This window comes from Cololabis saira, chromosome 2, assembly GCF_033807715.1.
Source record: "Cololabis saira isolate AMF1-May2022 chromosome 2, fColSai1.1, whole genome shotgun sequence".
Classification (NCBI taxonomy): domain Eukaryota; kingdom Metazoa; phylum Chordata; class Actinopteri; order Beloniformes; family Belonidae; genus Cololabis; species Cololabis saira.
This window is the reverse complement of record NC_084588.1, coordinates 47469802-47495815: the sequence shown is the minus strand read 5'-3', so window position 1 is coordinate 47495815 and position 26014 is coordinate 47469802. Positions and strand designations below refer to the sequence as shown.

At 39.2% G+C, this 26014-nt stretch overlaps 1 protein-coding gene across 1 annotated transcript in view; it reads right to left on the bottom strand.

Moving 5' to 3' along the window:
* The window catches only part of cdh8 (cadherin 8), a 178712-nt gene extending 177155 nt beyond the window's left edge, over positions 1-1557 (bottom strand). The window contains exon 1 of the mRNA XM_061746719.1: positions 1343-1557. The gene's annotated coding sequence lies outside the window, so the exon portion shown is untranslated. The remainder of the gene's footprint in view (positions 1-1342) is intronic.
* Positions 1558-26014: the final 24457 nt, after the last annotated feature.

Here is a 26014-nt window from a genome sequence, read left to right as displayed (position 1 = left end):
TTGGGCGTTTATATCCATATTTCTCTCACTTTGGCGCCCAGCGGAGCGAGCGTTTCAGCACCACCGTGGATGGACAGCTCCTCCCGGACAGAGAGCGAAAACGGACCGGAGGAGCCGGAGGAGCTGTCCATGGTGCTGAAATAACTGTTCAGAACCGGAGGAGCTGTCCATGGTACTGGAAGAGCTGAGAGGAGCTGTCCATGGTACTGAAATAGCTGTTCAGAACCGGAGGAGCTGTCTATGGTACCAGAAAAGCTGGCCATGGTGCCGGATCAGCTGTCCATTGTATCGAGGAGCTGTCCAAGGTACCAAAAAAAGCTGTTCAGAACCGGATCAGCTGTCCATGGTACCGGATCAGCAGTAAGGAGCTGTCCATGGTACCGGGGGAGCTGTTCATGGTACCGGAGGAGACCGACACGCACGAGCAGCTCCTTTTTTTATTCATTTTTTGACACCCAGCGTCTCCCTAACCTCAGATCTGGAACAGACTTGATGACGATCTGAAGATGCTGCATGTGTTCTCTCTCCGTTTTTAAAATAAATCTAAAAGTAAATCTACTGTCTTACCTATTTATAAAATAGGATGACTGTATGACTTGTATGTATTTGTATGTTTAATTGTCTGTATTGCAATGTCTACTGTTTTTCATATTCCTCACATTCCTCACGGTACCACATTGCATTGTAAATTTCATTTTTCCTTCATGAACTTTGTGCCCCCTCCCAAAAGTATACGTTTATCTTAACGGCTATGTATGAATAAACCAAACTTGACTCGACCTAGAGCTGTCCATGATACCGGAGGAGCTGTCCATGGCACTAGAACAGACCGACACGCACCAGCAGGTCCCTTTTTTTCAATTTTTTGACACCCAACATCACCAATCCCCGAAAAGGAAAAAGAAAAAAAAAAGTTTGAAGCCTCTTTTGCCTTTTTAAATACTCAGATTTGGTCAGCGAGACTCATATTCTGAAGTTTTACCCCTTTGATGAGCCAGTATTTCTGACCAGCCTGTCTTTGCGCATCAACAGTGGAACTACAGCGCGCACGAGCGGTCCTCATTTTTAGAAAATAAGCCGCATAAAAAATCTTCATATTACAAAAAATGAGACAGGAGTAACGTGATTAAAAAAGGAAGTTCCAGAGCTGTCAGCAAGACTTGATCCATGTCACCAACACTGATGTAAATGTGGCAGTAAACCGCACTGGAGCCACTCGACGCGCAGAGACAGAACTCATGTCCAATATCCCCGCAAAAAAAAGAGAAAAAAGAAAAAAGAAACCCTGTATCTCAGCTAAGATCCTACCTGTTTCTACATCGGGGTGTCGGGTCGTACTTACTCGTGAGACTCGGATCCTCTTCCTCTGCTGCTGCATTATTTCATCCGTTTTTTTTTTCGTCCCTTCTCAAAAATCCGCCACAAACTCCATTTGGCTTCTTCACTCGAGGTTTTTTTTGCAGATTAAAGAGGCAAAAACGCGTGCAAATCCTTAAGTGTGCGCGCAGTGACAGACAGTGTCGGGCTCGTGTGAGTTGAGGGAGCTCCGTCAGGCTCGCTGGCCGCCTGGAAAAGTGAGGAGGAGATGGAGGAGAGATGCGCGGAGGAGAGAGAGCTCCCTCCTCCTCCTCTCATTGGGTTGATGAGGAGTCGGGTCAACAGGCGCACAAATGGATGCGTGAGGCTGCGCAGCCACGGACGCGCAGAGGTTATCCTCTCACAGCAGAGCATATCACATAGGAGATTAAAAAAAAAGGTCCTTATTATTGCGTTTTGTCTGCTGTATTATCTCTCTTACTCCTTTTATGTTGAGAACAGAGGCGAGAGTTGGCCCTTTACTCCTCACGGTCCAATAGAGGAATGAAACAGATCAGGCGACCAATGAAACGAACCCAGAGTTGCTCATTTACAGCCATGTGAAAGGGTTAAGAGTTTCAGAATGTATTAAAGGATTTGCCCCTTGAGATGTAACATCTCATTTTCAAGGGGGTCCCAAGTAAACATACATTACAATCATATACATCATATAATAATCATAATCATATTCATTACAGTATAGACATACATGACATAAAACACACACAACCCCTACAACATAAGTCTAGTTACAAAATAGACTAATTGAATAACCAGAACAATGAAATGAATGTAAAATAGATAGAAAAAATAAAACAAATAGAAAAAAAGGACAAAAAATACCTAAATAAATTAAAAACAGACAATTTGCTTTAAGATGAGAGTATAATGACAACTTAAAACAATGAAAAGAGGTGGAAAGGGTTAAGAATGTCAGAGTTTTCAGAATGTATTAAAGGTTTCGCCCCTTGAGATGTAACATCTCATTTTCAAGGGGGTCCCAAGAAAACATACAACATTACAATACATCACATTACAGTACAGACATGCATGACATAAAACACCCCAACAAAATAGACACATTGAATAACGAAATGAATGAAATGAATATAACATAACAGAGAGAAAAACAAAAAAATTGAAAAAAAGGACAAAAAATACATACATAGATTAAAAACATAGGCAATTTGTTTTAAGATGAGAATATAATGACAACTTAAAACAATGAAAAGAGGTAATAGAACGCAAAAAGAGAGGAAGATCATTCCAATGTGATGGAGCTTTAAAATTCTAGGAACAAATAAAAAAGGAAAATTCACATGGAGAGTTATATAGAATCATGAGTTCTTTTAAATATGGAGGACAGTGAAAATAAACACATTTAAAAAGGAACTGAAGCCAGTGAAATTGCCATCTAGATTTGGGTTGAAACCAGTTCAATGAATCAAACATAAACCAATTAACCGACACACGCGCGCACGCAATGTGGTCCTAACTATTCTGTCCATCCAGCCTTCATTTCGGAGCACTTTTTGCAGCTCTGTGTGGCTGAATCCATTTATATTCTAGATTGAAAAGAAATTGTGTAGAAAAAAAATGGAGAGAGAAATAAATCCCATGCTAAAGGGAGAGTGTTATACGGGCATTATTAAGACAGTTAGAGAAAAGGTCATGCTCATCATTGCATAACTGAGTGAGAGTGTGTGAATGACAGCAGAGGGGCCGCGCTGCGTCCACAGAGGGGGCCCTCTAGTGTTTACGTGGATACTTGACAGCACAGGAATCAGGCCTTCAGGGGGGGAAATGCAGAAAATGAAGGCCAGTAAACTGCTTGACTCTATGACTGTGAGAGAGAAACACAAAAAAGAAAAATATTCAAGGCAAGGCAAGTTTATTTGTATAGCACAATTCAACACAAGGAAATTCAAAGTGCTTTATATCAAGATTAAAAGTGGCAAGACACAATTAAACAGTAAATACCAAATAAAATGAGATAAAATGATAAGAAAAGAGGTAAAATGATAAAAGCACCAGTTGTTAAAAGTAAGGGCAGTAGAGTACAGCAGGTACATCATTCTTACAATGGCAAGAATTATGTTTCTATACAGTCAAAACGTACAAAGACCGGGTCAAATACAGTATTACAAAAGTAATCTGTACCGATTACTAAAGATAAATGATAGAAAGCCTCGTAACAGGTTTGATGTAGTTCAATTAAAAAGAAAAGAGGGATTTAAAACGGAGCAAAAGCTACATTTTGCTTTTGTGTCACACAAACAAATTTCTGTTTTGAGTGAACTCATCGTTTCAGGGTCAGAAAGATAAAGACCATCCACACACTATAAAAAAACGTTGAAAGAAGTCAGAAGCATGTATAAAATTATCCAATGTTCTCATAATGATACAAAAAATTCGAAACTATTAGAGACAAAATTGGTGGGATTTTCTGTTTATTATTTCATATATCAGGGATTGAAAGAAATCCCTGCCAAATGTTACCATTATTGTCATATTTTAGCAGTTGAAACTGCAGTGAATTAAACCAATTTGACAATTCTACGTCACGATGCCTGTTTCCAGGTCTTATTTCACACAACTGACGAGAATTACGTTTCTATACGGTCAAAACGTACCAAGATCTAGGGCTGGGCGATATGGACCAAAAGGCATATCTCGATATTTTCTAGCTGAATGGCGATACTCGATATATATCGATATTTCTTCTGTGTCATAATTGGGGTTTCCCCCAAAGCATTATAGCATAGCATATCTGTTAGCATCTCTGTTAGCATCACTGTTAGCATCTCTGTTAGCTTCATTTTTTTCTGAGGCAAACCCTTAAAAAAACAGTCAGTTTTAATACAAAGCCTCGTGCCAAATGTCACACAGGTTCCTTTATTAACAGAGGTCTGCACAATATCAAAATGTATAAAACAAATGAAATAAAAATAAACTGCCTGCATATATAGAATAAAAATGCTTCTTGAATAAAATAAAACAAATATCCCTTTCCTGCAGAGCAATTAAATTAAAATACACTGTGCAATTAATACAATGTAGACAGTAACAGGCAGACTTTTCCACTGAGGTTGACAGTTGTGCAAATAACAAAACATTTGTACAAATCTCAAATAAAACATTCAAGTGAATTTGTCACAAAATAAGCTATATAAAAATCATTAAAAAAAATGTTTAATCGATATAAACGATATTGTCTCATACCATATTGCGTTTGAAAATATATCGATATATATTAAAATCTCAATATATCGCCCAGCCCTACCAAGATCTATTCTTTAATAACTCAGAAAAGAGCCAACATTGCTCTGGCATCATCCCTTAATTCCACTCATCATGTCACTTCCCTTCCACCTGATTCCGGCGCTGGTGTGAAGTCGGTTTTGCATAATCAGCGGTCAACAAAACTTTGCCTGAGAGCAACAACAACACATTATTGTGCCTCACTACCTCAAAAACAGCCCAGCTTTTCCTTGTAGGCTTCGCCTGCTGGAGGCCTCCTGACCCAAGTGCCAGAGATCCCAATTAGCAAAGACATCAAGTCTACCATTATTTATTTCTGTACCATTTAATTTCCCTCCCACTCTCGCCTTGATGCTGCAGCTGCATTTCAGGCGGGAATTCTCCAATCATCTTCTTTAAAAGCCTCTCTTGCATAATGCATTAGGCTGTAAATGTTGAGGCATGTTGCTTTTTCTCGGCGTAAATGAAGATCTCATTGATGGACACTCAGCGCACGTCGGACGTGTTTGGATGGAGATAAATGTATGAACGGCTGTTCATTTAAAATTTAAAAGTGTTAAAGTAAATAAAGAGCACATTTTAGTAACGTAAGTCAGTGTTTTTTAGCTGCAGTCTGATCCTGAGCTTATTCAATCATACATGTAGTCGCTAACGCAACGCCAAACTTCAAAGAATGATTACTAAACACAACGCTGTCATAAAAATCAGCATCGCTATCATTCATCGTATGTTCCGGAGAAAAGCTCCGCTAAGATCGGATGACTCTGAAGTCATCAGTCAAAATCTGCTTCTAAGTGCAGATTTTTGTGCGATCGGGGGGGTGGCAGGTTTAGACTCGTGATTAATTCCACTGGCGTAGCCTCTGCCAGTGATCAAATATCAGATGGTTTTGAAAAAGGCAAAGTAAGTGAAGGGGAAATGGTCTTTAGAGCCCGAGCATTTTCAAATGGTCATTAGTTACTCCTTTGTCAGGATTATTAATCACGGAGCTGTTGCAGCGTGTAGCAAAGGCTCCACATGTCGACGACTTACCAACACAGACAGAGTCTGTTGCTTCATTTAGATCTTTACGTTTTTATTCAATTTTTATTTCTAACCCGCCTGTCACTCGTCCCCCACCAACTCCCACCCGCTTCGCCAGACGCAACACACATTAGTCATTTTCAGAAGCAGACGACTTACTGGGAAATGGCACCATGTTGGAAATAAGAGAACCAGAAACTACAATATTACGGAAGAGTATCAGGGCCATGCAGGAGAAAAAATATTTGAGAGGGGAAGATTTTTTTTTGTTGTCCACTTCGAGAAAAAATTTGAAATGTCGAGAAAAAATTTGAAATGTCGAGATTAATGTTGAAGTACAATTTCGAGAAAAAAGTCAAAATGTCGAGAAAAAAGTCGAAATGTCAAGAAAAAAGTCGAAATGTCAAGATTAATGTTGAAATACAATTTCAAGAATGAAGTCGAAATTTTGTGAATAAAGTCGGAATTTCGAGATGAAAGTTGAAATACAATTTGGTGAATAAAGTGTAAATGTCTCCTCTGGCCCATCAAATCCAGTTAGCAGAGCGACTGACAGCTATGGAGCAGCAGCCGTAAATAACTAACTAACTAACTTACATCCTTGGAGTGGAACGTTAAGGGTACGTTTCTGAAGTTATGCAACTGCATATGTGTGATATGTGTTTCAAATCAATATCGTAAAGCCTATTCTTGTATTCTGAATCTTGTTGTCACCAACCTAACATAATTGAAGTAGTCAACACTAAAGCAGGTGAAATTTCGCCTTTTTTCTCAACATTTCAACTTTATTCACGAAATGTTGACTTTTTTCTCAACATTTCAACTTTTTTCTCGAAATTGTACTTCAACATTATTCTCGACATTTTTTCTCGAAGTGCATAATGAAAAGAAAATCTTCCTCCTCTAAAATATTATTTTAATTTTTCTCCTGCCTGGCCCTTATACTCTTCTGTAACAACATACCTTGAACTTGACGTTACTTCTTTGAGTTAGGACCACCGTTGTGAGTGAACCCTCTCCTGTTCTCCCCCAGCAGCTTCATCTCAGCTGGTACAACTGGCTCACGATTGTATCGTCCAGCCAAAGCTGTGAAGTTTTCTCTTACTGTGAAAGTTGCTTCCAAGGACCAAAGTTAGAAAAAGAAAACCTGCCAAATATGATCAAATATATAACTTGATTTGTGAGAAGACTCTTTATTTTCAGTTTTCAGCTAAAAGAGGAAACACATTTCAATCTTGCAGTTATTTTTAGGCCCGAGCACTGACAGTGGCCCTGTTGTATCTGTAGGAATTTTTTTTATCCCTCTTCCGACGAAATGAGGGCCTTTTTTCCCCCTAAACGTGCCCCAAAAGTCACCAAATTTTGCACGCAAGCAAGGCCTGGCAAAAAATTTGATATTTCATGGTTTGCATTAATGGCCGTGGCCTAATGGCTCAACAGCGCCCCCTAGAAAACTTTGTGCCTCAAGCCCCACAATACGGTTTGACGTACATGCACGAAAATCGGTACACACCTGTATCATGTCGCAACTTAAAGAAAAGTCTCTTGACCCTGAGTTGGCCGAAACCGAACAGGAAGTCGGCCATTTTGAATTAATCGTGTAATTTTGGCGCAATTCATGCCATTCCCTCGGCAGTTAATACGGCCCGAACCATAACGTGCATCCAGGTGTGTTATACATCAAAATGTGTGTCTAGATCCTGCGACAACGCGCATTACTTTTCTCAGTCAAAAGCGTTACCGTGGCGACAATAGACGCCAAAAAGCGCGCCCCCCCTTCATCTGATTGGTCCATATTTGATAGTCCCTATTATCTGCCATAACTTTTGAACGGGTTGTGATAAAAATGTGGGTGGTGTCATCGGACTCTGTATTGAGTACTTGACCTTCATTGGCCTGAATTAGCCCCGCCTCTTCTTCTGATTGGTTGATATGTGATAGTTCCGATTTTCTGCAATAACTTTTGAATGGTTTGACATAAAGACTCGTGGGTGGTGTCATCGGACATGGTTTTGAGTCCTTGAACATAATTGCTGCAAATTAGCTCCGTCCCTTCATCTGTTTGGTCGATATGTGATAGTTCCGATTTTCTGCAATAACTTTTGAATGGTTTGACATAGAGAGTCGTGGGTGGTGTCATCGGACTCGGTTTTGAGTCCTTGACCTTTATTGGTGAAAATTGCATGCGTGAGGGCCTGTTCATCACTGCCTGCAGCTTTAATTGATTTTTTTTTTGCTCAATATGAACAACCTTGGAGTATAGAGATAATAAGAGATAAAAGACATTTGAACATTGAATTTAAAACAGCAAATCTCCATTTCCCTTTCAGAGTTAGTCAAAAGCAGTAGATGACCTATAATCTGTATAATTTGGAAGCTTCCATGTATATTATATATTAATACTATATTAAAGGCTTGACGTGTTGTGGTATTTGCTTTGATAGATGTTAGCTAAACTTCAGCATTGATCTTGGGAAACATTTGGCTGTAAAGGATCCAGCTAATGCAGCGTCTCAGCTGGTGAATGTAAAGATCCCACGTTTCACTCAACTGACGTAATTTCCTTTGAAATGGAGCCTTTGAAGCTGCTGAATTGGAAAATTGCAAAAGTTTCCAAAGCATTAGATTCTAGTTAGTCAAACACTTGGGTGTTACCTCGGAAAATAACTAATGACTTTTGTGAAGCCTTGAAAAAAAGTTTGAAAAAAGAAACAAAAAAAAAAAACTTTATGGACTTCCTTGTTCACCGATCCCAGATTGGATGAAGAACAACCCCATGAATGTCTGTGACAGTCTCCAGAACGATTCCTCCCTCCATCCTTTCATGTCTTTATTCACTTATACTCATGTGCATATTCAGATGTAAGTTTTTGTGAAACTTTCACCTGATGCTGTTTGGTTTCAGTGGTTTGCTGTTAAGTTTTTTAAGCCTCTTGCAATTTTCTATTCAATTGTCAATGACAGTCAATCTTTTGAGTCACTTTCTTGTGCTGCTGTGAAGGTGAAAGACTTGTACTTTATACACTTTGATGAAAACATATTGGCAAAAGATAGTTTGCTTGCTCTGTAGTCCTCTGGAACCCCCCCCACCTCAATGTGCATTGAGAGGATTAGAATATATTCAAGGATGGCAGCGCGGTAATGAATTCCAGGTTGCATGAGGAGAACAAAAGGAAGCATGAGTAAGTGTAATGAAAATAACCCTCAGGTTTTCCTGTGATCTCTGAGTTAGTAATTTGATTTATATATTAAATCCCTTAAATACAAGGGCTAGGAGCTAGCCTTTGTATTCCAGTTGTATTTATATTCCTTTTACAGCCGTGTCTTCATAAGGTTTAGCCCATGTAGTATTTATCTTTGGATCTAAATTTAGCAGGTTAGGTAGATTATTTTTTGTAACAATCCTTCTCAGCAATAAATCTTACACAGTTGGAAATCCTGTTTTATTTCCCTTTTATATGGCGCCACATTTGTAAGGAACATATATTTGCGGGATGAGCAGCAGAGCTGGGTTTGCCAAATTTGCCAAATCTCGTCTCCCAATACCAAACAACTTATTTTGTTCATGCTAGTGACTCTTGTTTTGAGCTGAATGTTATGTTCAACGATGAGTCCAGATTCTATTGTTTTATTTATTGTTTTATTGTTGGCTTTATCTAGAACAACAACAAATCACCATCAAATTAAAAGTGTCAAAATGTTGGCCTCCTGCAGGCCAGAAGGAGGATTGCTTTATTCTGGAGAGAAAGTGAGGTTTCCTCTACACAGTCCTGGATTAGAGAGATGGCAATGTGTATGGAGCTAGAACAGTCTCATAATTCGCAAATGCACACACCGTTTCACAAATGCACAGAACAATTCACACGTTCATAATGTGTGTAACATTAGAAAACGTAACTTATGCAATTAGAGGTAAAGCACAAGAATCCGAAGAAGTATGGACACCTTTAATTGATTATATATATATATATATATGTAAAACAAGTGTGACAATTTTTGTTTGTCTGTGAAGCTATTGAGTGTGACAATTTTTAATTGTATTTATTTATTTATTTTTATTTATTTATTTTTTTAGATTTTTTTTCCATTTGTTTATTTGTTCTGTCTTGTTTTGTTTTTGTCTTTGTGTACACAGCAAGACCTGCTTGCATTTTATTGTGCAATTAGTGTGATACTTGCTGATTGTTTTGCTTTTTTTGTACATTTATATTGAAATTCAATAAAAATATTGTTAAAAAAAAAAGCATCAAAATATCAAAAAAATCTAATCAATTTAACAGTCTCATCCAGAAATAAAGAACAACAGCAAAATAATGTGTCGGAGAGGGAACAGGAGGAAGCAGAACGCTTATTTAGTCCTGTCTCTTCCTCACAATATCATGTCATATGCCTTAGAAAATATACAAATTAAAATTAAATAAAATAAGAAAAGAAAGCAAAAAAAAAACAATAACAAAAAAATAAATAAATACAACACAAACAATTAATATACAAAGATCAAGGCATAATTAAATTAGCCTCCTACAATATCCTAAACTCAAAAATGTAATTTCCATTTACTTCTTTGATGATCCATGACCAGCCATGAATGCAGGAGTTACATTTGTATCGTGGATGATGTGTCACATATGGAACAGAATAATAATAAAAGAAATACATACAGAAGGTAAATTGAGTTCTTTAGAGGTCCTTATTCTTATATTTGTCAAGAATTGTTTTCTTGCATGTGTTTTGAAACTGCCTACAGCAGTCGGATCGTAGGGTCAAAGTGTGGAGAAGACGTGGAGAACGCTATGCTGATCGCTGGGGCTCGTCATCATTGAAGGAAATCCTTATCCAGATGAGATTCTGCAACCAGCGGTGATCCTACAGTCTGGGACCGAACTCCATCCTCCAAGATAACACTCCTCCAACAGCCAGGCTGTTAAATGGATCAATTGTTGCCAATATGTGTTGTTTCTTCAAACTTCAAACTTCAATCCTCCAACCCACCAAACACCTAACAAGTTTATTGGTAGAGCACAATTCAACACAAGGTAATTCAAAGTGCTTTACATCAATACTAAAAGCGGCAAGACACAATTAAACAGCAAATATAAAATAAAATGAAATAAAATGATAAGAAAAGAGGTCAAATAATAAAAAGCACAAGTTGTTAAAAAGTAAGGGCAGTAGAGTCCAGCAGGTACATTTCATTCTTATAATGGCAAGAATTACATTTCTATATGGTCAAAATGTACAAAGACCAGGTCAAATACAGTATTACAAAGTAATCTGTAACAATTTGTACGGTGAATTAAGCCAATTTGACAATATGCCACAATGCCTGTTTCCAGGTCTTATTTCACACAACTGACAAGTCAAAACTGTTGGGCATTGGAAGAGAATATTTGGCAAAATCTTTCATTTTTCAACCACAAATTTACATACTTTTTGTGCTAAGTTTATATATACATCCACCCACTATCTTTACGCATTTCATTAAAACATCTTGAGGGTTTCAAATGGCTCATTTGCATTTACTTCTGAAGTCTTTTAAATCCTGTGCTTTGGATGAAAAGGACCAGTAATCAAGTATTTACAATGTTCTAAAAGGTAGAATTTTGATCTTTTGGTCTTTATTATGATCATGTGATCAGAATCCTGGGCTGGGCTGTTTGGGGGGCGGGGCAAAGAAAGAGTTGCACACGTTGGGGGTCAGGTCAGTGCATGACTTAAACCCACCGAAGTGAAGACATTCATCTCATCTATAAAGCTTGCTTGCGCAGAAAAAGCGCCTGAAAGTTGCGGAAGCCGCCATCTACGCAAAGCCTCGGATCTAAAAAGAAAAAACTAACCAAAAAATCTGCTTATCTTTACGGCAACTCAGATACATGAATACATGATTTTGAAAAGTGGGGAGGGGGACATGTCCCCCCTGCCCCCAGTGGAAATTGCGTCGTGACACTAACGGGCAGCAACGGCGTGCTGCCACTCATTCGCTTTATTTTATACTATTTATATACTTTTTCTACTTTTACTGTGACCACAAAATAATCTCGTTTCACTGTCCTCTCTCCACCTCATCCACAACATCTAGATCTCAGTGAAATTCAGTGGCACGGTGGCTCGACACGTTCATTCATCCTGAAGCCAAACAGGCTGCAGGAAGCCACTGCGCATGCTCAGCAGGCTCATTCATATGCAAAAAAATACCATTTATGGTATGAAATGGGCGTGTAGAGGGCGGGATATGAGGCGGATTCACCTGCGCAACCTTCCAGCTGGACTGTGATTTATAAAGAGAACTTTACGTGCAAGTGTGCGTGCACGCAGTTTTATAGATCCAGATTTTTTTTTGCGCCCGGCATTTTCGGCTTTTGAGTGTACGTGCAATTTTAGTATGAATCCTACGCAGTCCATTTTAAATGAGGCCCCTGATCAGTTGTCTGCGACATATCCAACCCGTCTAGAGCCGTTTCATTGTTTAAAAATAAAAAAATCCCTGCAGTTTAAGAGGAAATGGGACCATTGGGATCAATGCTGGTTCACTTCATCGTGCCAGGATTTCTCAGGTGATCCAGAGATTTAAACTACTGTGGTTTTCCTTCAGGCACAAATGTGCTCCACTAATGTTTGGACTATTGCCATAATCTGTAGGGCAAAAGAAAGATTAAAATGACAGTATCAGTGAGTTCCAGTGCGGCCGGGTTGTTATTGTGGCCTGAGATAAAGGTGTGTGTGTGTTTGTGTGTGTGTTTGTCCTCTACTTCCTCCCCTCAACCTTGTCCTCCCATCTTGGTCAGTGCGAACACGTAAGTGAAAGTGCTCTACTTAACAGGCAGGTAGTTACGCGGCTCCGGCTGCTCCGAGCCTTCATTCATTCACCGTTCTTCATTGTCAAGTTGCTGCTTTCTGCATTAGCAGCACGACTGAGTGGCCTGGCCGGTTCCACGCACGTCCTTTCCCTCTGAAACCGCTTGAAACCCGCTTTTATATAGAGACACTGTGATGTTGAAAAGGTCCAAGGATGCAAATCACTCCTGACCTCTTCCAAGTTCTACTAGGGAAGAGTATTAGGGCCAGGCAGGAGAAAAATAAAGGAGGAAGATTTTTTTTTCATTATGCACTTCGAGAAAAAAGTCGAAATATCGAGAAAAAAGTTGAAATGTCGAGAAAAAAGTCGAAATGTTGAAATTAATGTTGAAGTACAATTTTGAGAAAAAAGTGGAAATACTGAGAAAAAAGTCGAAATGTTGAGAAAAAAGTCGAAATGTCGAGATTAATGTTGAAGTACAATTTTGAGAAAAAAGTGGAAATGTTGAGAAAGAGTCGAAATGTTGAGAAAAAACTCGAAATGTTGAGAAAAAAGTCGAAATGTTGAGATTAATGTTGAAGTACAATTTTGAGAAAAAAGTCGAAATGTTGAGAAAGAGTCGAAATGTTGAGAAAAAAGTTGAAATATCGAGAAAAAGTCGAAATGTCGAGAAAAAAGTCAAAATGTCGAGAAAAAAGTTGAAATGTCGAGATTAATGTTGAAGTACAATTTTGAGAAAAAAGTCGAAATGCTGAGAAAAAGTTGAAATGTTGAGAAAAAAAATCGAAATGTCAAGAAAAATTTCGAAATATCAAGCTTAATGTTGAAGTACAATTTCGAGAAAAAAGTCGAAATGCCAAGAAAAAAGTCAAAATTTCGTGAATAAAGTTGAAATGTTGAGAAAAAAGTGAAATTTCGACTTTATTCTTGAAATGCAAAATAAAATAAAAATCTTCCCCTTTCAAATGTTTTTTCTCCTGCATGGCCCTAATACTCTTCCGTACAGGGTGATTACAATTTACATACTTCTGCCCCAAAAATAAAATCCAACAAACTGTCTGCCGAGTCACTGAGAAACTTTGGGTTGACGTGCGTTTGATCCGGTCAACAGAGCAACGCATGTCACATTAGCTTTGCTTAAAGTCACACTTTAATTGGTTCAGGATTGAAGGTAATTGATTTAGTTGATGGTTTTAAAGCTCCTGAAGATAATTAAGAGCAGTGTTGAGAATTCTGATATGCTGACATTTTGAGAATGAGCAACCTGTTCCATGTTGGCACAGTGTAACATCAACTAACGTCTTAATCGAGCAAATTGAAAATCACAGCTTTATTTAATTATCGCCAGTCCAATTATCGGTCCTCATTAATTCGATTGAGCTTATTTATTCATAATCACATATCTATTCCACTTACTTCCCAATTATGCAGGACAGTTTTTCAGCCCCCTGCTGAAGGAACAAACCATAATTCCGGTCCTGCTTCGTTAGAGGATGCAAGTAACGAGACGGTAAGAGGATGGACGGACAAATGAGCATCCGAAAATAACAACAGGGAGCTACTTCCACATATTTGTAAAATAAATCCTACAAATATTTATCCTGGAGTGTATAGGACTCTGAAAAAGCAAAAAAATGTGATTTACAAAATTAATATTAGACTCAAATAACTTATTTTTCATCATTGAACATTTTTTAATGAATCACTATCAACTTTTCAAATAAGGAAAAATTGATCAAAATATTATCATTCCTTTTCAGTTTGTTGGTGTTTGATTTAATCAAACCTTTAGCCGTGCCGCTGGTTCCAACACATCCAAACCTCTGCCTTTGACACTTGCAGAGATGTTCTTTTCATGAAATTGTAAAACCTGCTTTTCTCCAAACGTACTTCTTAACCTGTGGTCTAAATGTTTTACTTTGACCAAATGAGAATTTTGTTTTAAGAAAAGCACTTGGTCGGATGTTCATTTACAGTTCTGATGCTGAAATCCGTGCTGATTAGAAGGAGAGTTTTTGTTTTGTTTCATCCGTGAAGGTCGTGTTTGTGCAGGTGAAGCTGCAAAATAAAAAGCAGTTTCAGGTTTTGTCTCAAGAAATTATTTTAATTAATCAGTAAGTACAAATTTCCACATTCATGCCTGCAACCTAATCCAAATACACTGTTCCAAGACTTTGAGGGTCTAGTAAGAAGATTAAAAAACAAACAAACAAATAAAAAAGAACTGATGATGCCAACCAACAAGTACAAAAGCATTTTTTTTCAAAATTCAAAGCGTTTCAGGGAAACTGAATGGACAAATATCCTTCAGTTTACCAAAGAGATGGGAGAGAACAATCGTGCAGTTTTCTTCACAAAAACTGTTTCTCAAAGACTGAAGGGTCATAGATACCATCGTGATATAATATGTATCACATGTCCTCAATAGCTCTGCTGCTACGGTGCAGAGTATTAATGAATGAAGAAGAGGAAACCTTCGTAAATACAGCGATACGTCTACAAATTGCATTTCATTTCATTTATTTATTTAGCACAATTTTGTTTTAAAAACAGTGCATGGAGGGAATGAAGCCCAAAGGTCTTGTACAGAGTTCAGCTCCATCAACAACTGTGATGAAGTAACAAAAATAATGTACAACAACGCAGGAGAAAAATTAAAATAATATTTTAGAGGAGGAAGATTTTTTTTCATTATGCACTTCGGGAAAAAAGTCGAAATATCGAGAAAAAAGTCGAAATGTAGAGAAAAAAGTGAAAATTTAATGAATAAAGTTGAAATGTTGAGAAAAAAGGCGAAATTTTGACTTTATTGACGAAATTTCGACTTTGTTCTTGAAATTGTATTTCAACATTAATCTCGACATTTTGACTTTTTTCTGAAAGTGCATGTGAGAAAGGGAGCAACCCCTCCCCTTCTCACCGTCACCGGACTTTTTTAATGTGTGTGGCAGAGTGGAGGATTGGGCGTGGTCTGCGGGGGAGCAGCACACAGGTGTGTCTGGTTCTGCTGATTGTGGCACACCTGTGTCCAATCAACCTCTCCACCCTGCCTGGGTTTATAACCAGTGGCTGAATACCAGAAAGGGGGCTGCTGAGAGGTAGCTTGCTGAGAGGCTATACTCAATGTGCAATTTTTTAGAATACTGATTTTGCCATCCCCTGTATGTCTTTGTGCTTTTTTGCATACAAAAACAACAATAAAAATGTTTTGGCATTCCACGCTCTGCGGGGTCTCTCCTTTACACCTCATCACCCAGGTCCAGTTTGCCTGATCCCCTTGTACGTGGGGAGGCCGCTCTGGTTCCTCACAGTGCACAATAAAAAAAATCTTCCCTTCTCAAATATTTTTTCTCCTGCATGGCCCTAATACTCGTCCGTACATTCCAGAGTTTCAGATCCAAAATGTAATATTAAATTGATGACCAGATGTTCCACAGAAGGGTAAATGAAGATTGCCACTGTGTCTAGTTGGATATGAATTAAAATCAGATGGAAAAAGTAAAAAAAACAGCTGGAAAGTGACAGGAAGATCTTGTTTTCTATTGATAAACTTATGCACAAACAAGCAGGAGTGAAAAACATGAAGTTTATGATGGATAATAGTGAATATTTCTTAAAAAGAGGTGCAGATGGTTCCTGTCTACCAGACTGAGATTGTTCTTAAGAATCTTTTTTGGATTATCAGTAATTTGTTTAGAAAAGTTAGATAAGTTGCAGACCAGACAATATTGCAGTAATTCATATGTGGAAATAGGAAACTATAATACAGTCAAGTTCTAACTTTGCAGTGCAAACAAGGAGAATCGTAGCAACCGTGTCCACAGACTCCAGCAACATCTTTATCATTGAAAGCACCTGAGATGGAGCATCACTCGGGGGGAACATGCTGTGGTCAGACAATTCAATTTATTAATTAATGCAGAAAAGAACAGAGTTTTTAAAGCCTTCGCGAAAACCTAATTCCCAATAACGTTCCTGCATTTTTTGACCAAGACAGTGAAAACCCACTTTCTGCACATATCCTAGTAGAGACAGCTACTTTAAAGTATTTTGCTCTCATCTATTTGGCTTTTCTTGCTTTCTAACTTCTTGCGATATTTTGTAAAATCTGCTTTCAAAACAGTGATCCAATTATTTCCACTGTTCTGTTCTCCCACTCAAAACCTGCATCCATCAAGACCTTAAGAGCGCCATCAGTCATCAGAAGATTATATATCTATATACGTATGTCATATTCATTTTTTCCTACATTATATCAACTGACTGTTGCAGAAAGTGAGTCATTTGACATCAGTCTGGCATTGTGAGAGACAGAGGTTATGGAACCAGACAACAACTCACAGAGGAGGTTTAATAAGACATCAATGGATGCTGATGGTGGGGATGAATGAATGAATGAATGAATGAATGAATGAATGAATGAATGAATGAATGAATGAATGAATGAATGAATGAATGAATGAATGGAGGGAGTGCTGAGTTAATAACACTGTACCTTTAACGGTGTTCGTTAAGATCACCAGGCACTTGGCTAACAACAGTAAGGAATGTGTTTCCATTCATATACAACAAAGAAACTGAACAGATCTATGGAAGAGTATCAGGGCCATGCAGGAGAAATATATTTGAGAGAGGAAGATTTTTTTTTTATTGTGCACTTTGAGAAAAAAGTCAAAATGTCGAGATTAATGTTGATATACAATTTCAAGAATAAAGTCGAAATTTCACCTTTTTTTCTCAACATTTCAACTTTATCTAAGAAATTGTACTTCAACATTATTTTGGACATTTCGACTTTTTTCCTCAACATTTCGACTTTTTTCTGAAAATTGTTTTTCAACATTAATCTCGATTTTTCGACTTTTTTCTCCAGATTTCGACTTTTTTCTCTAAATCGTACTTCAACATTATTCTTGAAATCCAAGGCACTCTTCTTCAAATATAAAAAGCCTTTATTTGACATGGCTATTTCATGTAGAAAGTTTTTAAGAAAAGTGGGTTACAGCCCACACGTTTCCTGAGGAAGGCTGTGGCCGAAGAGTGCCTTGGATTTTTCTTCTTTTTTGACATCCTTTTTCCCACCAAAGCGCACCTTCGTCACATGATTAGATGAACCTTCTGAGCACTCTGGACTTTCTTTTTTGTTTGGATTATTCTCAAAATGTTGACTTTTTTCTGAACATTTTGACTTGAAATTATACTTCAACATTAATCTCGACATTTCACATTTTTTCTCGACATTTCACATTTTTTCTTGAAGTGCATAATGAAAAAAAAGTCTTCCTCCTCTAAAATATTATTTGTATTTTTCTCCTGCCTGGCCCTAATACTCTTCCGTACAGATCACTGCGGTTTGTGATGAGAATTTATTTTCTTTCTTTAAGGCAGTTCTTCCCAAAGTCCAGCAGGTTTTTCTCCTTCATCAAACCCGGATACAAATGACTGTCATTATCAGACTGGTGCAGACCTGAGTGATGAGCTGATGACGACCTTTAATTAGAATCAGGTGTGTTGATGCAGGTCCCTCGAGGACAGACTGTCTCTGATTTAGGGGAAAAAATAATCCGTTTTATACAAGAAAAATTACAAAAAGCTGTCATAAAAACCCACCTTTTGCAGAAATGGAAGACAAAGTGTGCATTATATAGTGTATTATGCTGCACTGGAGAATTCAGGCATTTCATTGGAAATAAAACATGCAAACCAGTGTGGTTTTGCAAATATAACGGTTTTAAAGCTGATTTTTACATATTTACTTTTCTCTTCCTTGTTTAACACACTAATTGTTGTCCTACTACGCGAGTATGTCAGTGGAGTGGACACAGACTGATCACAACAACAACTCTTTCCTTTTTCTCTTTTCTATTTATTTATTTATTCCATCCTACAACGTTGTGTACACTAGAAAGAAACCCCACAGGATAACTTCATTTAAATATGACCTATCTAGTGCCGACAAGAGCGGAAAATGTTCAATATTGCGATAGAGTTAGGTAGCAATCAGTAAATGAGCTAAAAGCTACAGATTTCATTGATCCGCCTTTGGTTCTCTGGGGTTTGGAAAAGATACAAGAAATAAACCTTGTCAGTCTGTAAATGTGTTGAAGGATTCAACACATAGAACTCTTTTCTAATTGTTTGTCACCTTGTTCAGTGCCACAAAATATCAAACGAAGAGCAAACAGATGAAAAGTTATGATAAAATCTGGTAACAAGTCATCAGCTATGAGCCGTAAAACAAGCTGCAGTTGGGATGTGTATGTTTTTGTACATATGTTTTTGTACATATACATATATATATATATATATATATATATATATATATATATATATATATATATATATATATATATAATATATGGCTATGTGTCTTGCATTAATTCTATTACATTTTAATAATGATATATTAAATGTAAAATATTAAAAATGCATACATTTTAACAGCACAAATTAGGCCGATGTCATAGCACCAATTACTATAAAAGGAGCCAGACTTCCATCTGTGAGGCACAAGTGTCCTTATAACTTGACCCATGAAAATTAAAGCGTCTTTAAAATAATAACCATATGGCTGTTTTACTATGATAAAATTAAAATAGTCTGCACTGTACTTTTTGAGAGCAGGAATTCATCCCATCTCTGAGATTATTTCTCACAGTAGCGCAGAAGGAAATGCAGTAATTCTCCTGTTTTCATATTCTCAGTATTTATAGTTTTACTGATATTTTAATGTATAAATTAGGGGATTATATAGAGAAAGGGTCACTAAATGCATCACAATATTTGTTTGTACCGCCTGGAACACATTGGTTAAGGACTCAGAGTTAATACTATACTGGTAATATTTGGCAAAACTAAACGAATTTCTTCTTGCCAACAAATTAGTATTTCAGTTTATATTTAGGTAGGAGGGTAGTGGTGGATTTAGTCGCTTTCTCCCGGATCAGGAGGGATTTTTCAGAGTTCTCCCCCCTCCCGATCCAGCAGCCCTGAGATGCCAAACATAGAAATCACAACGACACAAACATGTGGACATTTCTGAAAACGCAACAATGAAAGACAATGGGCCTCATGGAAGCAAAACAACACCCACAATAACAAAAAATATCATTTTTCACTCTTTATTTGATAGTGTCAGTATTGTTGTCTTTCAAAAATACTGTTGTAGTCTTCTTTTTATTCTAGAAAGATCCAAAAGGTTTTTGCTACGGCCTTGGTTTTTTGTGTATCTATCAATGTCTTTATCTTGTGAAGAAGTTTGTTCAAACCTTATGACAAAATGAATATGGATTATAAAAAAGAAAAGAAAAAACAGCGAGTCTTGCAGCACTACATCAGTTGAGAGCTATCGGCTACTGCTGATTTCCAGATCATCAATGAAAAATATGATGACAAAAGCAGCGTATCTTTCAAGATTTTTGAAAAACATCCAACAATCCACAACGCAAGTTTGGAGTAAATCTGGAAGCAAAATTGTTAAAACATATGCTTATAATGTACCAAAAATATGATAGAGTTTTGTGCACACAGTCAGATTTAGAGCACTCTTAAACTTTTCAAACTACTTTTTAATGTTATTTTATCGCTAAGAGCTAAATCAATTATTGAAGGCAATAAAATATATATATATATATATATATATGTTTTTCCAATGTAATGTTGAGAATAATATTCTACATTCTGTCAAATGTAGTCATTTTAATTCAAAATGTAGCTGAAAGGTGTAAAGTTCAGCTCCGGCTGTCAACTTAGAAATGTGGTTTCATTTAATTATGCATTTTGATAACATTAACTCCTAATAAATAATTTTGTGAGGCACATTATGAAGCCACGACTGCCTCAGTTGTCATTTTGATGCCGAGGTCTTCAACAATCCAGAAACCCACTAAAGTCAGAGGACTTCTAAGGTTACAAAACACAGCACGACTTTAGCTCTGAGCATTTTGAGCCAGATTTCCAGTTAAATTAGGACCTGATTGTTAATCGAGGAGTAGCAGTGATTGTAGCGGCCAGTTTCTCAGGTGAATGGACATCCAGTTCACCGCGTCCACTTATCTCCTTTTGGTTCTTCCACTTTTTCTACTGCCTTGCAGCTCATTCTCCAGCTTTTTTCAACCAATTTATTTACAAAACCCCCTCTTTACTTGTCCAAACCATCTTAAAATCAGCCTCTCTTACTTTATCTCCACAATGCTGTTTATCTTGTGTGCTTGTTTTTATTCTTCATACATTCTTGCTGCTTCCAAAGAAAATTTCAACATCATCAGCCCTATTTCGTGTCCTTTGGTCACTGCCCCTACCTCTAGTGATCACAGAATAATCCACCCATTACATTCGTCTCTTCACCTCTTCTCCACACAAGTTATTTAAACTCCTACACCTTCAAATCTACACCTGGCATCTAAACTCTTCTACCTGCCTCCCTTTAAGTTACATCCATGTGTTCTGTCTAGCTGAGATTGACCTTCATGCCTCTTCTTCTAGGCACATCTCCACCTCTTTAGGGTCCTCTCCTCCGCCTGCCCTTACTCTTACTGCACATCATCTGTACACATCATAGTTATTGGAGACTCCTGTCTGACCTCGTCTCTAAACCTATCCATCACTACGGAAACAAGAAGGGGCTCAGGACTGTTTCTTGATGTAGTCCCACTTCCAAGTAAAACCCATCTCTTACTCCTACTTGCACAGTAGGATTAACAGATGGGTTTCAGGTGGAAGTGGGACTCCAAAGGGCTATCGAAAAGGCTCGGTCACCCCAGCACTGGAACTTTGACCTGGGCACCTCCAACAACAGTTGGTTTGAGGATCTCAATGCCCTGCCAGGCTCACGCACTGTTAAAAGCTCCGATAAATAGGGCGGGGCAAGGCCGTGGAGGGCTTTAAAAACAAACATTAAAAGTTTAAAATCAATTCTAAAATGGACAGGAAGCCAATGGAGTGAATAGAGGACCGGAGTAACTGGAGTGCTCATGTCTTTTAGTGTTAGCTAAAAGACGGGCAGCTGCATTCTGCACTAGCTGAAGGCTAATAGAGGACTTGGAGACGTCAATATATAGAGCATTACAATAGTCTGATCGTGAGCTGATTAGAGCGTGAACAGCTTTCTCCAGGTCGTGATGATTTAAAAAAGATTTCACTTTGGCTAGGATGCGGAACTGGTAAAAACTTGTCCTAACGACTTTATCAACTTGTCTGTCAAATTTGAAAAAACTATCAAAAATCACACCCAGATTTCTGACATAAGGACTGAAAGACGAGGACAAGGTGCCAAATCTAGTCGTCCCAGTTTCCCCAAACACAATGCACTCTGTCTTGTCCTGGTTAAAGTGCATGAAGTTCTGGGCCGACCACTGCTTGATGTTAGCAATACATGCTAGCAGGGAACGTCATGCATCAGCATCTCTGGGCTTCAATGGCAGATAGAGTTGCAGATCATCCACGTAACAGTGAAATGATAGTGTAGCAAGGCTAGTGCTACGGGGCCCGACCGACAGGACAGAGAGGACACGGAGTTTCAGTGCAGAACTGTTTTATTTACCACACGTGCACAAACACAGCTCAGCAGCTCCAGCAGCAGACGAGAGACCTCTTGCTGCTCTGCAGCCCCGCCTTATGAATGCAGGCAGAGTGGAGAGGTTGATTGGGGCCACCTGTGCCCCAATCAACCTGAGTGGCTGCAGCTCCTCCACCCTGCCACACACCCCCATCGCCAACCTCAGGCCGGGGTCCATCCGGCCGAGCCAACTCCCCCCCGCCCCCCTCGGAGCGGGAGAGGAAGCCAGGAACCGCAGACTGCGCCTCCGGGCCTTCCCGGTTCGGCCGACCGCCGGGGCCGGTCGGGAGGTCGTCCTCGGCGACGGGCCGGCCGCCGAGGCTGGTCGGGAGGTCGTCCTCGGCGACGGGCCGACCACAGAACCCGGTCGGGAGGTCGCCCTCGGCGTAACCGCCGAGAACGCCGCTCTCGGGACTGGGCCCAGGGTGGCCTCGGGCCAGACGGCATCCGTGGCCGGTGTGTGTCCAGGACCACCCCCTCCCCGACGCAGCACTGCTCCGGCCGCTGGTCCGTCTCCTCCCCGATGCAGCACTGCTCCAGCAGCTGGTCTGTCTCCGCCTCCCCGACCTCAGTCTCAGCCTCCGACGCCTCCGGGACCGCATCCTCCGGGACCGCATCCTCCGGGACCGCATCCTCCGGGACCGCATCCTCCGGGACCGCATCCTCCGGGACCGCATCCTCCGGGACCGCATCCTCCGGGACCGCATCCTCCGGGACCGCATCCTCCGGGACCGCATCCTCAGGGACCGCATCCTCAGGGACCGCATCCTCCGGGACCGCCGTGGCGAACCTCAGACGTGGCGCTGGAGTGGGTCGCTCCGCTGGTCCCGCAGCCTCTGCCTCCCGGCCTGCCGGCTGCGGCGCCAGCAGCGCTTCCAGCGCCGCGAACTGCCGCTCACCCTGGCCCTGAAGCACGGCTGCCAGGTCGGCCATTGCTCGGGCCAGTGCCTCCAGGGCCCGCTCCGTGCCTCCCTTCTCCATCCCGTCGGGCCCCACGTTGGGCGCCAGTGTAGCAAGGCTAGTGCTACGGGGCCCGACCGACAGGACAGAGAGGACACGGAGTTTCAGTGCAGAACTGTTTTATTTACCACACGTGCACAAACACAGCTCAGCAGCTCCAGCAACAGACGAGAGACCTCTTGCTGCTCTGCAGCCCCGCCTTATGAATGCAGGCAGAGTGGAGAGGTTGATTGGGGCCACCTGTGCCCCAATCAACCTGAGTGGCTGCAGCTCCTCCACCCTGCCACAGATAGGTTGTGCCTGGCTATAACAGACCCAAGTGGTAACATGTATAGAGAAAAAATAATTGGACCAAGAATAGAACCTTGCGGGACCCCGTCTTCTATAGCAAATAAACTCCAGCATCTAGAGTTGTTGCAGTTCAGTACATGGACAGTTCTCAGGAATAACAGATGAAGTCACTAAAGCCTTATATGATGATAAGGATCCAAATTTACACTGTACAGTAACAGGTAACAGTACCTGTTAGTATTATTAAAAAGCATCACAGCTTCCTGGGTATTTAGTTATGTTATATTGTTCTGAATTCATACACATGTTATATAAAACAGGTAGATGAACAATTATGATTGCCTATGCTAATGTGGTAATTACCAAAGAGTAAAGACTGACTTTACTGCACAATGTTTGAGGATTTAAGTAGGATTATGCCATCAGTAGTTACTGTATTACTCTGAGACGCATGGTGATTAGTATTTAAACCAGCACCTGTCAGCCAGTCGGCCTCTGGCGCCCACCTCACTTCCAGAAGTGTGACAGCCTTCACTTGTGTTTGGTCCATTTGCGGTTCCAGACGTTGACAGGACGTTGGGATTATCGGCCACCTCTGCTTCGGGCAGAGCTGACTTCACTGAAAACTGCACAGATGAGAAACTAATCAGCCAACCCTTATGTGCGCTTAGCGAGATATGCAGCCACAAGGACTAGTTTCTCATATCTAACACTCAGTAAGTTGTTTTAAACAAAGCTTTGCTTATAAAAAATAAATGCAATAAAAATGTGCTTTATGAGCTGTGTTCATTGATGATGAAATATATTGTAAATCAAAACATGTTGCAGATGAGACACATTTTTAGGTAACAATGTCCTTGTTAAAACCCACTGAGAGAAAAATTGCAGTAATATATTGTCTTTCACTAAATGCATGTGGCTTTAAGTTTAACCTTTGATATTAATGATTTGGTGAGCAGCTGTCATTATGTGAAGTGCAGTCAACAACCTATTACTTGGACGAATACTCGTCCTTGCTAAGTAGGAATAAAGGATTCATTTCCATGACTATTATCCAACATAGAGCAAGGACATTCAGAAGACTGAACATGCAGCAACTGACATTCTGCTACTTGATCTAAATGAATTTATATTGTTGTTGTTCATGATGAGCTGCATTTACTTTTTACTTCATGGTCCGAGGTTGATTGTTAACATTACCAAAAGCTATTGGTTTGGAGCTGCAGCATGAGAGTTGTGGGGAATGTGTACAAATGTGTACAAAACGAAGAAGTGGAACTTTGGGTTTCATTGAGCAATTTGTTTTTAACCACGTCTTTACACCTCTGTTCACAGCAGCTGGTTTTCATGAGTGAAAAGGAGTAAGGCAAGGCAAGTTTATTTGTATATAGCACAATTCAACACAAGGTAATTCAAAGTGCTTTACATCAACATTAAAAGCGGCAAGACACAATTAAACAGTAAATATAAAATAAAATAAAATAAAATGATAAGAATAGAGTAGTGATGCACCGATTGTTCGGTAACCAAAATTGTTCGGCCGAAAATGGACTGGCCGCTCCCGTAACAGTTGCGCACCACAAACATAAATCGTTGGCCAACCAAAAACTAACCCCATAAGAATTTTACCTAACATTCACCAGGAGGTGAAACCAAAATAACATAATGTTGGGAAATTAAAAAATGTTCAGTTTTTTATATTCAATAAATATTTTCTACCTTGTAATTTTGTAAAAGATTTTTTTCTTTGAAAAGCATGCCTAAATCAAATTTATTTGATTTATGCAATGGTGAAAAAATTGGCAAAATAAATGAAAAACTGCGAAGAACCATGTTCGGTATTCGGCCAAGTGTTTATTATTATTTTCGGTTTCGGTTTCGGCCACAAATTTTCATTCACTAGAATAGAGGTAAAATAATAAAAAGCACAAGTTGTTAAAAAGGTAAGGGCAGTAGAGCAGGTACATCTCATCCTTACAATGGCAAGAATTACGTTTCTATACGGTCAAAACGTACAAAGACCGGGTCAAATACAGTATCACAAAAGTAATCTGTAACAATTCGTACGGTGAATTAAACCAATTTGACAATTTTATGCCACAATGCCTGTTTCCAGGTCTTATTTCACAGAACTAGAGTAATCAACTCCCTCTTTCTCATAACATCATTACAGCTTTGTGGCACCAACTTCCGAGGCAGATTGAACATGATGTGAAGTTAGATGGAAATGAAGATGAAAAACTGGACAACTGCACTCTGATCTACGTCTGATCTATCGCTGTCCACAGAATACATCTTAGAACAGCCAGGCACACACAAATATAAGGTCTTACAGAACATTTTCATTTCATTTCATTTATTTATTCAGCACAAATTTCTTTTAAAAACAGTGCATGGAGGGAACGAAGCCCAAAATGTACAACAAACTAAAAAAATTATAAATATAAACATAAAAGAGAACATGGATACAAGGTCTGGATTACATTAAAGATAAAGACATTGAAGGTTAAGACAGAATAAGATCTTTATTTAATAACTTTCTGAAGGAGGTAAAATATAATGTTGACTTCAGCGACACATTCATGTCATTCCAGAGTTTTGGATCTAAATGTAATATTAGTATAATGACAAGATGTTCAACAGAAGGGTAAATGAAGATTGCCACTGTGTCTAGTTGGATATTACGGAAGAGTATTAGGGCCATGCAGGAGAAAAATAAAAATAATATTTTAGAGGAGGAAGATTTTTTTTCATTATGCACTTTGAGAAAA